The sequence below is a fragment of the Leucoraja erinacea genome, chromosome 9, assembly GCF_028641065.1.
Source record: "Leucoraja erinacea ecotype New England chromosome 9, Leri_hhj_1, whole genome shotgun sequence".
Taxonomy (NCBI): domain Eukaryota; kingdom Metazoa; phylum Chordata; class Chondrichthyes; order Rajiformes; family Rajidae; genus Leucoraja; species Leucoraja erinaceus.
In genome coordinates, this window is record NC_073385.1 from 44551410 (window position 1) to 44566344 (window position 14935).

The 14935-nt window shown below is 42.8% G+C and overlaps 1 protein-coding gene across 1 annotated transcript in view; it reads right to left on the reverse strand.

The window, feature by feature from the left end:
- dph6 (diphthamine biosynthesis 6) overlaps positions 1 to 14708 on the reverse strand; it is a 264965-nt gene extending 250257 nt beyond the window's left edge. The window contains exon 1 of the mRNA XM_055640695.1: positions 14689 to 14708. The gene's annotated coding sequence lies outside the window, so the exon portion shown is untranslated. The remainder of the gene's footprint in view (positions 1 to 14688) is intronic.
- Between the last annotated feature and the right edge of the window lie 227 nt (positions 14709 to 14935).

A 14935-nucleotide genomic window follows, 5' to 3' on the forward strand; every position in this document is an offset into this window, starting at 1 on the left:
GGACCCCAACAGTTCTTTCAGGTGCAGAGGTTCACTTCAGATTCAGATTAAGATTCAAAGTTTATTGTCATTGTGCAGTGTACAGTACAAAGACAACGAAATGCAGTTTGCATCTCCCCAGAAGAGCGACATAGAATATGAGCAATAAATATGTTTACGTACAGTCGTAGTAGTGCAATTCTTTCTGGTGGAAGGAGTGTCCGGGGGGGGGGAGCTGTTCCTGGACCTGCTGGTCCGGCAACGGAGAGACCTGGAGCGCCTCCCTGATGGTAGGAGAGTAAACAGTCTGTGGCTGGGGTGAGAGCAGTCCTTGACGATGCTGCGTGCCCTTCGCAGACATTGCTTGCTTTGGACAGACTCAATGGAGGGGAGTGAGGAACCGGTGATGCATTAGGCGATTTTCACCACCCTCTGCAGTGCTTTCCGGTCGGAGACAGAGCAGTTGCCATACCATACTGTGATACAGTTGGTAAGGATGCTCTCGATGGTGCAGCGGTAGAAGTTCACCAGAATCTGAGCAGACAGATGGACCTTCTTCTTGAGGAGACTGAAGAAGAGAAGCTGGTGAGCCTTTTTGACCAGAGTAGAGGTATTGTGGGTCCAAGAGAGGTCATCGGAGATGTTGACCGCCAGAAACCTGAAGCTGGAAACACGTTCCACCTCCGTCCCGTTAATATGGATGGGGGTGTGCGTGCCGCCCCTAGACCTTCTGAAGTCTACAATGAGCTCCTTTGTCTTCTTGGAGTTAAGGGCCAAGTTGTTGTCAGCGCACCATGCTGCTAGGAGCTGGACCTCCTCCCTATAGGCCGACTCATCGTTGTTGCTGATGAGGCAATCACCGTTGTATCATCTGCATACTTGATGATGGTGTTAGTACCATGTACAGGTGTGCAATCGTAGGTGAAGTGGGAGTAGAAGAGGGGGCTCAGCACACAGTCCTGTGGAACGCCGGTGTTCAGGGTGAGGGTTGAACAGGTGTGCTTGTCTAACCTAACAGACTGGGGTCTGTTGGTTAGAAAGTCCAGTATCCAGTTGCAGAGGAAGGGTCGATGCCCAGGTCGCCGAGTTTGGTGATCAGTTTAGAGGGTATAATGGTGTTGAATGCTGAGCTATAATCGATGAACAGCATTCTTACGTAAGTGTCTCTGTTGTCGAGGTGGGAGAGGGCGGAGTGAAGTGCCGTTGAGATGGCATCCTCCGTACTCCTGTTCTTGCGGGAGGCAAACTGATAGGGATCCAGTGTGGGAGGTAGGCAGCCTTTGAGGTGTGCCAGGACCAGCCTCTCGAAGCACTTGGTGATGATGGGAGTAAGTGCAACTGGGCGGAAGTCGTTGAGGCTCGCCGCAGTGGAATGTTTTGGCACCGGCACGATGGAGGTGGTTTTAAGGCACGTGTGGGACAACTGATTGGGCAAGTGACAGGTTGAAGATGTCAGTCCAGACGTCTGTCAGCTGCGCAGCACAGGCCCCGGGGATGCTGTCAGGGCCAGCAGCCTTACGTGCATTAATCCTGCTCAGTGCCACGTACACGTCATATGGGGTGAGTGTGAGGGGCTGGTGATCAGCAGGGAGCACAGCCTTGATGGCTGTCTCTAGATTGACCCTGTCAAAACGGCCATAAAAGTGGTTAAGCTTCTCAAGGAAGGAGGCGTCGCTGGAAATGGGGGTGGTGTTGGTGGGTCTATAGTCCGTGATGGCCTGGATGCCTTGCCACATGCGTCGGGGGTCGGAGTTGTTACTGAAGTGCTCCTCAATCCTTAGTTTATAGCAGTGCTTGGCCTTCTTGATGCCCCTCTTCAGGTTAGCTCTGGATGAACTGTAGACTCGGGCATCGCCTGACCTGAAAGCGGTGTCCCGTGCTTTCAGCAGTAGCCTGACCTCGCTGTTCATCCATGGCTTCTGATTCGGGAATATGGTAACCCGTTTGAGGGAGGTGACACTGTTGATGGTGGAGTTTATAAAGTCCAGAACAGAGGATGTATAAGAGTCAATGTCCGTGTGGGAGTCAAGGGTGGCCTGGGCTGCAAACGCATTCCAGTTAGTGTTTCCAAAACACTGCTGAAGTGTGGAGTCCGCCTCCTCTGACCAGACTTTAACTGTCCTCACTGTGGGTTTCACACATCTGATGAGTGGGGAGTACTTTGGGAGCAGGAACAATGAGAGGTGATCAGACTGTCCAAGGTTGGGGAGGGGGATGGCTTTGTAAGCTTCAGCCATGTTAGTGTAGACTTTGTCCAGTGTCTTGTCTTCTCTAGTGGCGAAGGAGACATGTTTGTGGAATTTGGGGAGTACAGTCTTCAGGTTGGAGTGATTGAAGTCACCCGCAACAATGAAGACTGCCTCGGGGTTGCGAGTCTGTTGTTTGCTATTGGCAGTATGCAGTTGTTTCATTGCAAGCTTAGCATTAGCATCAGGAGGAATATAAGCTGCAGTCACAACAGTGGAGGTAAACTCTCTGGGCAGATAGAACGGTCTGCATCTAACCAAGAGGAACACTAGGTTAGCTGAGCAGTGACTCTCGACGATGGTGGTGTCCGTGCACCATGCTTTATTTACATAAATGCACAGACCCCCACCTCTGGCCTTACCGGAGTGTGTTGTTCTGTCCGCTCGGAGTAAATGACGCCCTGTTAGCTGGATGGCGCTTTCAGGAACGTCGGTGTTGAGCCAAGTTTCTGTGAAGATCAAGATGCTGCAGTCTTTGATCTAGTTGTGGGAGGTGATCCTTACCTGGAGTTTGTCCATTTTGTTTGCCAGTGAGCGCACGTTGGCGAGGAAAAGGCTAGAAATTGCTGGTCTGTGTGGGGCTAGCTCTAAGCTAGCCTTTAACCCACCTCTGCATCCACGCGGTGCTTGCGCTCGCATCGCCGTCTGTTGGTGCTTCCGGTCGGCCGAGCTGACTTGGTGCGCGCTGGTGTTCTGCCGCTCCGCTGGTCTGGCTAGTTCAGGAGCGAGACAGAGTTCGGCCAAAAAGTTGTTGCAGCCGCAGGAACCGAAGTCCAGAAGTTCCTGTCAGCTGTACAAAAGGAACGCAAGATTGCTCCGTGTGAGCAGACTTGAAACTGGTAGGTGAATTGTCGCTAGTTCGCTAATTCTTGGGAGACACGGGGCGTCGTGATGTGCCCACGCCGTCGCCACCCCCATCCCCTGTTCCATGTGTGGATTCCTACACATATGGGGGCGATCAAGCACAGACTGGGCGATCGTTTCACTGAACATCTTTACTCAGTCCGCCTTGGCCTACGCGATCTCCCGGTTGCTAAACACTTTACTTCCCATTCCCATACTGATCTTTCTGTCCTGAGTCTCCTCCACTGTCAGAGTGAGGCCTAATGCAAATTGGAACAGCATCTCATATTTTGCTAGGGCAGCTTACAACCCAGCAATATGAATATTGATTTCTCTAACTTCAAGTAATCCTTGCTTTCCGTCTCTCTGTCCCTCTCCCACCCTGGTTCTCCAAATAGTTTCAGTCCTGATTAATTTTACTGATTGTAGGCCTCGTTGTCAACTTTCCTTCAGCCAACAATGAACCATTCTATGTTTAAGAAGGAACTGCAGATGCTGGAGAATCGAAGGTACACAAAAAAGCTGGAGAAACTCAGCGGGTGCAGCAGCATCTATGGAGCGAAGGAAATAGGCAACGTTTCGGGCCGAAACCCTTTTTCAGACTGATCGGGGGCGGGGGGGTGGGCGGGGACAAGAAAGGAAAAAGGAGGAGGAGCCCGTAGGCTGGGGGATGGGAGGAGACAGCAGGGGGACACAGATCTATATCGGTGAGACCAAGCGGAGGTTGGGCGATCGTTTCGCCGAACACCTCCGCTCGGTCCGCAATAACCAAGCTGACCTCCGCACTTCAGCACTTCAACTCCCCCTTCCACTCCGTCTCCGACCTCTCTGTCCTGGGTCTCCTCCATGGAGCAGCGAGCAGCACCGGAAATTGGAGGAACAGCACCTCATATTCCGTTTGGGGTGTCTGCATCCTGGGGGCATGAACATCGAATTCTCCCAAATTTGTTAGTCCTTGCTGTCTCCACCCCTTCCTCAGTCCCCCTGCTGTCTCCTCCCATCCCCCAGCCTTCGGGCTCCTCCTCCTTTTTCCTTTCTTGTCCCCGCCCACCCCCGCCCCCGATCAGTCTGAAGAAGGGTTTCGGCCCGAAACGTTGCCTATTTCCTTCGTTCCATAGATGCTGCTGCACCCACTGAGTTTCTCCAGCTTTTTTGTGTACCTATGAACCATTCTATATTGCCTTGATCAACGTCTGCTTTGATCTGTCGTTTTCACACCTTACCCTTCCATATCTCTAGTCTCTCCCCTGACTCAGTCTGAAGAAGTATCTCGACTCGAAACGTCATCCATTCGTTCTCTCCAGAAGGATGGTGGTTGTATGATTTACTGTTGGTGTTAAATGATCGAAATGCACGTCCACCATCATTTGTGACTGATGTATTATTTAATGGTCATTCGTGGAGCAGTTGGTACTCTTTTCCACGTTTCCTAGGATTGTAGATTTGAGAACCATTGCAGAGATCTGCCCACACAAATCTTGGGTAATACGTATGCAGTACCGAAGAATACTGCACTGTTTGAGTTTCTATCTTTTGGATGAAATATTTAGGTCCTATCACTCCTGTTAGGTAGAAGCAAAATATGTATCATTGCACTTGAACAGGGGAACTGAGATTTCTAAAGTGATTATCTGGTCATTATAATACTGCAGCTTTGTGAGGTTTCTTGCAAATCGGAAAACTGTTTCCAACATTACAACAGTGACTTCACTTCAAAAATACATCATTAGCCACAAAGTATTTTGAGATGCTGGGAAGGTTGCTATATTAATGCAAGTTCTTTTTCTTGATGTTCTTAATAATCACGTCCAAAGGCACCAATTTTGCCTAATATGAAAGCAAATGATAAGGAGCTGAAAGTGTCCATTTCCTTTTGATCAAGTAATGGGTTCAATTTATTCACTCTAATTTTTGAGAAAACTCTGGCAATAACAACACACTCCAGCTGTGATTTGGAGCCCTTTGCCAACATAGATGTCATAAATTTACCAGATTATGTTACATGTGCTGTTTTTAAACTTTCCATTTTTTGCGCTTGATTCACCTACAGATGGTGATTCATGTTTGACTTTAGTTCTGCCATTGCTGATTTATCCCATCCAAATCAGAGCCTTAGCAATAAAGATGAATTAACTTATCTATTTTTGTAAGTCATTGAGTCATATAATCATGCAGTACAGAAATGTACTCTTCAGCCCACCATGTCAACACTAACTGTTGCACTATCTATATTAATCCCATTTACCCGCCTTAATAACATTGACTTCTGTGCATTACAAGCCAAATGTACTTGTTTAGATGCTTATGACAGCAGCTGCCTCAAGCACTTCTTCAGGCAACATGTTCCAGATTCCGACCACTCTTCACAAATCCCCTTCTGATCCCCTGAGTCTCTGACTTTCACCTTAAATTGGTTTCTGCCGTGGACATGGGAAAAATATTCTTACTATCTTCTATTCTTACTATTTATCTGTTTAACCCCTCTCATGATTTTGTATACCTATATTATTTCACTCCTCACTCCTCAACTATAGAAAATCATCCTATTTGGAGCTTTATTTTAGAGATACAGCAGGGAAACAGGCCCTTTGGCCCACCAAGTCTGCTGATCAGCCATCCCCACATGCTAACATTATCCTACACACACAGTGGACAATTTTTTACCAAGCCAATTAGCCTACAAAATGGTACGTCTTTGGAGTGTGGGAGACAATCGGAGATCAAGCAACTCTACCACTGCACCACCGTGCCACCCTTAACAGTGAGGATGAATTACATTAAGTATTTTTGTAAATCATTTGAATCATTGAATCGTGCAGCAGTGAAATGTCTCCAAACTGTCCTTGTAACTAAAGTGCTCCATTCCAGGCATTATATTTATTCCACAGTGTTTCCAAATCTTTCTCACTGATGGGATATGTTTTTACCACAGACCGGTTTTTATGTCAGCCTACAATAACAACACAATCCTGTTCAAACTTTCAACCACATCATTGCAACTTACATGATCCCAAATTGATATCATTAATGTACAGCCAACTGCCCCTTGAGTGTTAAATCATTCATTTCCATATTTTGTATAATAAAATGTGTGTGATTTGTAGCTTGCTTTCACCATGACAGAAGGTACCAGCAAACCTGGAGATTTGTTTCTGAATTGCCACCCTGAACGCAGGATATATCAGCTGGATTTGAGGTCAGTGGTGAGGGAATGATACTCTTTACACATCTTAAATAAAATTGCCCACAGAGCTACAGGGATCCCTGTGGCTTGAATTTCACATTTCATGATGTTATTTGTTGCCAGATGCTAGTTCTTGAGATCCTAGGAATCAATAGACAGATATATCATCAAGCAGGCTAAGTAGCCAATTACAGCATTATATAGAAAGTGCAATTTTCAGTGAATATTCTACCCTTTCAGAATTGCTACGGAAAAATTCAAATACCTGGGTGTTCAGGTAACCAGAAAATATACCTCCTTATTGAATACAAACTTCCCGCCTTTAGTTACTAAATTAAATGCTCTTATTCAATTTTGGAAAACACTCCCGTTGTCTCTAATAGGCAGAATAAATGCTATAAAGGTGATCTTCCTCCCACAAATTCTGTATTTATTTCAATTAATACCAGTGTACCTTCCTAAACAATTTTTCAAAAATCTTGATTCTCTGATTACAAACTTTATCTGGGATTATACTATTATTGAGCAACAAATATTAAAAATGTAATTTACTGGCTGGATAACTCATGCCAACAGGTAGACTGGTTAATAATGGAGAGAGAGGATTGCTCGCCTTTTAATATAGGCGCGATTCTTCTCTCCCCAACAAATTTGAAGAACACACTATATGATAAAAATCTGATTATTCACAGCACTCTATGAATCTGGAGACAAGTAAAATCAACTTTTAAACTAAGAAATTTATCTCTTCTTTCACCAATAGCCAATAACCCTTTGTTCAAGCCATCTATTATAGATAAAACGTTCACTTATTGGGAAAGACTAGGAATCAAAAAACTTGGAGATCTCTACGAGATGGGAACTCTTCTCTCATTTCAGGAATTACAGTCGAAATACCACCTGAAAGGTAATCAATATTTCAGATATCTTCAAATTCGAGACTATCTGAAAACATACCCATGACTACCAAACTCTGCTGCCAGATATACTAGATGAATGTATGAATAGAAATTCAGAGTCAAACAACTTAGCATCATATTTGTATAACACCCTTCTAAATATAGAAATCCCATTGTCAGAAGCAATTAGAAGAGACTGGGAAGAAGAACTAGGCCTAAAAATTCCAAAAGACAGATGTGAAGAAAAGCTTTTATATATACTCAATTGTTCGATTAACATTAGACATACTTTAAATCAATTTAAAATACTGCACAGACTCTACTATTCAAAGACTAAACTGAAGAAGATCTTTCCAAATGTATCTCCTATTTGTGACAAATGTCTCCTTCAAGAAGCAACTATAACACATTCCTTCACCTCTTGCATAAAATTACATAACCTTTAGAGAGGGAAATTTTCTCAAAAACATTAAAAACAAAACTGTACCCCGACACGGAACTGATTATTCTAGGAACGTCAGAATCCTGCTCTGAGCTATCAATATTTCAAAGACGTTTCCTCAATTATGGTCTGATAACGGCAAAAAAAATTAATACTCAAATTTTGGAAACATACATCTGCCCCTACTCTCAAAATGTGGATTACATACATGTCTGAGACACTACAGCTTGAAAATATGAGACTAGTCTTGGCAGAAAAACCAGAGCATTTTTCGAAGACATGGACACCATTCATTGATTTTCATTACAAGGATAGTACGGTGTAACACAATTTTGGAGGTAAATCTAATTATGGGTTGGGTGATGGGTGGGGAGGGATACGAAGCAGGTATATCATCACCTTTTGTTTTTCTTTCTGTTTTTGTCTTTTTATTTCTCTACGTCTTTCTTATTTATTTTACTTACTCATTCTTTGGCTACACCAATTTGATAGTCTAGAGGTTCTATTCTTGCACATCCACTTTTTCTCTCTCTTGCTTTTTCTCTCTTCTCTCTCATCTTTAGCTAAAAATTAAAATTGAAGCTTTACAATAACTATTATGTAATATGCCGCTGCTTATATTTTGTACACTGCTTCTAATAAATAAATTTAAACAATATATATATATTGCAAATATTTTTCAGAATGCTATAACATACACACAAAATTAAAGAAACAAATGACAAATTATATTTAAAACCTTAGAATTTTAAAATATTCATCCAAGAAAATTAGGTTCCACACATGAAATTGACGATGACTGCTGTGCTGCAAAACAAATCACTTAGACCTCATGAATCCACCATATTTGAGGGAATACATTTTAGCAAAAATACCTGAAATATCCACATTTTTATTGTTCCAAATTGGGAGGGCACGAACACATGAATTTTCATGTTTAATGCCTCGAATATTTGCTGTCCAATTTCCCCCATTATAATTTTTACAGCAGAGTCACTGCAAATTGTGTCACTGCCAAAAATTTTATGACTTAGATATCAGTCATTTTAACATTTCTTTTGAGAGAAGTACAATATTAATCGAACTTAGTTTCAGCTCTTCATTATTGTCTAATATTAAGTTAATATAAGTTAAAAGTGGCCAGAATCGTTCAAAGAATCTTCATTTTACAGATGAAGATTAATCTCACAGACCTGCACTGAAGTGTGCTTATAGAACAATGGTATGTTTCTAATTTTGGTGTCAGAGCTACGCAAGCCCCACTGTTCCGTTCAATGAGTACCACTCATCTAAAAATTATGGCGCAGTTACTGAGTGTGCTTTTAGGGAGATATACTTCCATTTTTTTCAAAAATGTGTAAATGTTGGCTATTGTCTCTATGTGAATATTCTTGTGCTTGATTAAGGGTGTCAGGAGAAAATATAACTACTATAAACAATGCCAAGAACACTGAATCGGCGTGTAAGCGGATGTAAAGACAAACACTCTTGATAATTTAAGTCAAGACTCCCATGAGGATATTTGTTTTTAGAATGAGATAAAGTGTAAAATCTTTGAAATAAAACAACAAATTGATCGCAGTTTCATTTTCAGTGTGTTACCATTTTGACATGCGTGTTCTATTTTGCACCTTCTTTAAAAATGTTACTTTGCTTGGGATAAAAGTGATATTGTCAGGCTGCAAATGTTTATTCTGAGTTTCAATAGTCCCTCTCTAAAACAGAATTTCTTTCAAAGGCATCTAAGATGTAAATTTCTCCATATTCAGCACTATGGTACGATGATTAAAGGTATGATTCAATTAAAACTATATATAATATCTGGAAAGGACATTTATGCATTTCCTCCATTGTGCTTGAGAATTCCATCAATTAATCTACCTTATTTATGTGTAATGCATTATGTGATAAATGTTTCTGTAGATACTGAATTATCCATTGTCGATAATCAAAATACTGGTCCAAAACAATATAAAGTGCCGCGATAAATCAGTCTTTTTCCACATGGCAAGCAGTAACGTGGATCTAAATACATCCACTTTTTATTGCATTTGTCATGCAATTTCCCATTCTCTCAGCCTATCCAACTATGCTGGAGTATATCTGCATTCCCCTCACATAGCCTGGCTTTGCATTGTCTGCAAACCTGGATATATTGCATTTAATACCCACATCCAAATCACTGGAAATGTGGCTGATTTCCTGGCACAGGCCAGCTTAGTACTCCGGTGCTTGTCACTGCTTGCCTCTTGGAAAAAGAAGAATTTGTTGACTTACTTTGTTATGCTTTGGTCTAATATTTTGATCTGCTTCACTATCTCTCTGTCCATGTTCATTCACCTTATGGAGGACCTGCTAAAAAACCTTCTGAAAGTCTAAGTGCACCACGATCAATGGCTCTCTGTCGCCTATTCAGCTAATTACATCCCCATGTACTTCCGGCAATATCATTTGTCTTTTGTAAATTCATGTTGATTTTTTCTGACCTTTCACACTGTTCTAGGTGCCACGGGCCCACGTTATTTGTAATGGACTCAGGCATTTTCCCTAACTCATATTGTAAGACTATCTAATCTATAATTCTCTGTTTACTTTTTGCTCTCCTTTTTAAATTAGTGGTTCAAATAAACTACTCCCTGATCCATTAGAACTCCCTGATCCATCTCCACTATAAACCCACTGACTCCCATGGCTATCTGGACTACACTTCTTCCCACCCTGCCTCCTGTAAGGACTCCATCCCCTACTCCCAATTCCTCCGTCTACGCCGCATCTGCTCCCAGGATGAGGCGTTCCACACCAGGGCATCTGAAATGTCCTCATTATTCAGGGAATGGGGGTTCCCCTCCTCCACCATAGATGAGGCTCGCACCAGGGTCCCTTCCATACCCTGCAACACTGCTCTCTCTCCCCATCCCCGCACTCGCAACAAGGGCAGAGTCCCCCTAGTCCTTACCTTTCACCCCACCAGCAGTCACATACAACAAGTAATCCTCCGTCAGTTTCGCCACCTCCAACGTGACCCCACCACTCACCACATCTTCCCATCTCCCCCCATGTCTGTCTTCCGCAAAGACCGCTCCCTCCGCAACTCCCTTGCCAATTCTTCCCTTTCCCGTACCACCCCCTCCCCCTCCAACGTGACCCCACCCCCTCACACAAAAAAGCTGGAGAAAAACTCTTCATCCACGTTTCGGGCCGAAACCCTTCTTCAGACTGTCGGGTCTTCCGAAAAAGGAGTAGCCAGAAGGCTCCCTGAGGAAGGGGAGGAGACGCAAACTAATTTGTCAATTCATGGCCCCGGGGTCGGAATATGAGGTGCTGTTCCTCCAATTTTCCCTGCTCCGTGGCCATACCAGGACAGAGAGGTCCGGAGTGGGAGGGGGAGTTGAAGTGCTCGGGAGGTCCCTTGGTTTATTGGCGACGAGCGGAGGTGTTCGGCGAAACGATTCCGATATTGACATCTAGCAACCGCATAGATATGCAGAGATGCATACCATATGCCCCATCCCCCTTCCGCTACATTGCCCCTCGTGTGCCCATAGCTACGCCCATTTTCAAGGACCCAACGTGCAGTTATTCCAGACCAGTGCGACAGAGAGTGTCAGTGGCTGGGTATCGCCTCCACCGGACCTCATCGTGGTGGGGGATGGACTGCATGACACGTCCTGCTCTAGATGTCAGCTGATGCGCGGAGACGCCCCCTCCCCCATCCCCCATCGGTGAGACTAAGCGGAGGGTTTCGGGCGATCGTTTCGCTCCGATGCTGCTGCACCCGCTGAGTTTCTCCGCTTTTTCGGTCTTCGCAGCAGAACCTAAACCTGAACTTCCCCTGGTCAAGGCTCAGCACTTCAACACCTGTATCCCTCCAACCTCATCACTGCATCCCCTAGATGTGACCTGATCTCTGTTCCTCGGGTTCACCTCCGCTCCATGGCCACCTGACTTCCCCGGTGGCTCAGTCAACGCCCCCTCCCACAGATGACTGGGTCTCCTCCAAGATTGGAGGAACAGCACCTCATATTCCGCTTGGGGAGTCTGCATCCTGCGGGCATGAACATTGAATTCTCCCAATTTTGTTAGCCTCGGGCTGTCTCCTCCCATCACTCAGCCCCCGGGCTCCTCCTCCTCCTTTTTCCTTCCTTCTCCCCGCCACCCCCTATCAGTCTGAAGAAGGGTTTCGGCCCGAAACATTGCCTATTTCCTTCGCTCCATAGATGCTGCTGCACCCGCTGAGTTTCTCCAGCATTTTTGTGTACCCTCCATTAGAACATTTCTGGACTATATCGATTTTTATTTAAATGTCCATGAATCCATCTATTTTTTCAAAGATAATTGCCTAATGAAATCTGGGATTTAGATGATCAAATCCAAGGAATTAGATCTTCAATCCTGTAAATTTTCTGAATGCCATTTCCCTACTAATACTGACTTAATTCAGTTCCTCTTGCTCAATAGACTCTGTGTTCCGCTACATTTATGGGAGGTTATTCGTATCCTCCTTTGTGAAGACAGAACAGAAGTAACTTTAATTAGTTTGCTGTTCCCCATTATAAAAAAACCCATTTCTAACTAAATAACTTTAAAAAAATGATCCAAGTTACTGAAGTAACTCAGCGGGTCAGGCAACATCTCTAGAGAACATGGGTATCAGATCGGGATCCTTCTTCATAACTAAACAACTTAACATTTGTTTTCAACAATCCGTTTCCTTTTACTGAATTCTGAACAGTTCCCATTCCTAAAGTTTGCAGCTTTTCCAGTTTTATTTTTATACCAGACGCCAGGACTGAACAGCTGCTGCAACTCATTCATTTTCTCTTGAAATGTTTAATTAATGATTTAATTAATTTACATTGGTTAAATCTGTTTAAAAATACATTTATTTAAAGAAAATCATTTATGTCTATTGAACTATTTTTGAATGTCTCTGCTTAAATGTAAAGCCCATCAATGTGGATCAGGGGCAGTGCTTTCCTGCAGCAGTGAGATGTGCACTCAGATCAAGTCCCAGTACTGCAATGGGTTGGTTCAGCAGGAAAGATTGTGGGGCTTTGAGTAAAAGATATGCTGGCAGGGTCGATCACGATTTACCTCATTATTTCAATTGAAAGCCTTTTTTTAAACCAACCTTTTATATGTGAGCAATGCTACTGCAATTAACTTTATGTCCAAATTATAATCCGCAGCTAAAAACGGGAAACCGTGACATTTTCTCCAATTAATGACAATGTTGGTGTCCACATTCTTGCTCTAGCATTCCATGCTTCCTGATTCCAAAACTTCCATGAAAGGACCAACAAATGAAGAGAATTTTAAAATGTTTTTGTGAAAGCACAATTCATTTTAAAATCTGCATATTATTCCAAGATCTAGTCACACATTACAAATATTTGGTTGACAAAGACTGAATTTTTTTTCCACCAACATCATAGTCATGCCAAAATAAAGGTTGTTAGGAAATGAGATATCACCTTCAGGATGTTGAATGAAAACAAATAGCTAGCATCTGAAATATCCCCCTGTTTATAATTAACACAAGCCTATAATGAATAAAAGTCACAACACAAGTGTGAGTGAGATAATGGGATTTCTGCACATGAACTCATAGGTGAATGGGAGGGTGAGATTGGTGTACACAGAACAGTGTGGTGGGGATTTCAACAAGGTAGGTGAGTGGTATGGGATTTATGCACAATGATAGCCTTGTGTGAATGGAATGATGTAAATTGAAATACGGAATTGATATACTGCAAAATATTTGCTTTCTGTCAAAGTTCCCATCTCATCTTATTTTAACAATAATAATGATATATGACTTTATAATTATTTTTGAGACGGATAAATATTTGCCGATGTAGAAATTAGAGTATGTGGGGATCTTAAGATGCGAGTTATTATCTATATACTTGTAAAACTCTGATCTTGGATGTAGATGTATTTGTGTGTGGGTTTGTGTTTTTCTGTGATTCACATCTCCTCGAAAATCCGACGTGCTAACGCTGAAATTTTTACATATTCCAGTAGAGATTTACCACATCTCAAAAATCGCCTCATCTGAAAATTTGATTCTTTATTTCTTGAGTTATTTCTTCAAATTGTTCACAAATCAGAGATCTTTTTAAAAACTAATGAGCTGGATGACGTCACAATGGCTCTGCTCCTCGCGGCCAGCCAGTTTTCAAAGCACAGCCTGCGGGGCACTGTTTTGCATGTGCTGCGAGTTACTTTATCCCCCCCTCCACCAACTCGCAGTCATTTTGTCGCTGGATTGAAGCCGCTGAACACGCAGTACGCTTGTGCCTCAGCTCGGGTTTCCTGAGAGAACCCGAGAGATGCTGAGAGGAGCGCTGCGCTGCGCACTCTTTTCCACGCTTGCACATCGGCTCGGTTTTCCGAGAGCAACCGAGAGCTGCCCCCCCCCCCCCCCCCCCCCCCCCCCCCCCCCCCCCCCCACCCCCATAACCGCGCGTTGAGGGGACAGGACCCAACGGGTCCCTGTTGGACTAGTAATCTAATAAATGTCTAGTATTCAAGTAGCAAAAATAGTTTGCATGTGTCCTGAATATATTGAAGTCAACTCTTTATGATTACACTTTGCTGTTTTCACTGGTAATTATTTACTGCTATTAAAATAATTGCTTATCACTAATATTTCTTTTCACATTGCAAGTGCTGATATCAGTACAAAAACCATGTTAGTAAAAGTTATTCCAATAATATGAATAACAGGTTAAAGTGGTATTTACAGAGAGAACTGATAAACTTATTAGCATTTTAAGCACCTATATTTATCTAATACCTTCATACAATTCAATTTAAAATATTGTCCCAATTATATTTAAAAAAAGGTAAGAAAGCATCAAATTAGAAATCTATTTGGCTGTGAAGTCTATGTCTGGAATTTCTAAAAAAGAAACCACTTTCTAATTTCTAATTGTGTCAGAACCTGGTGAATTTATACGTTACCCTTTAATTCTATGCACATGTTTAATAACCGCTTTACCATTTATCCCGCATTTAACAAAAATCTAGAATAGGTTTCACCTCAAACATTTATTCTCCTAATGAGTTTAACATTATTTAATTTCTTACAGCTTTCAGTTAAGACCTGGAATCTTCATCATCATTAGGCATCTCTTCAGTGTTTGTTAAAAAATAAGGAGCCAAAATCTGCATTATGATGTTCCAGTGAGGCTGAACCAATGATCTATGTGAAAACAGAAGAACACTTATCAGTTCACAATTGTATTTTTCACAGCAATCTGTAAACTTCTTCAATGTTGGATTTTAAATATTAATGTATTTAGGAACTTTCTCATTTATTAAAGTAATTCCGAGG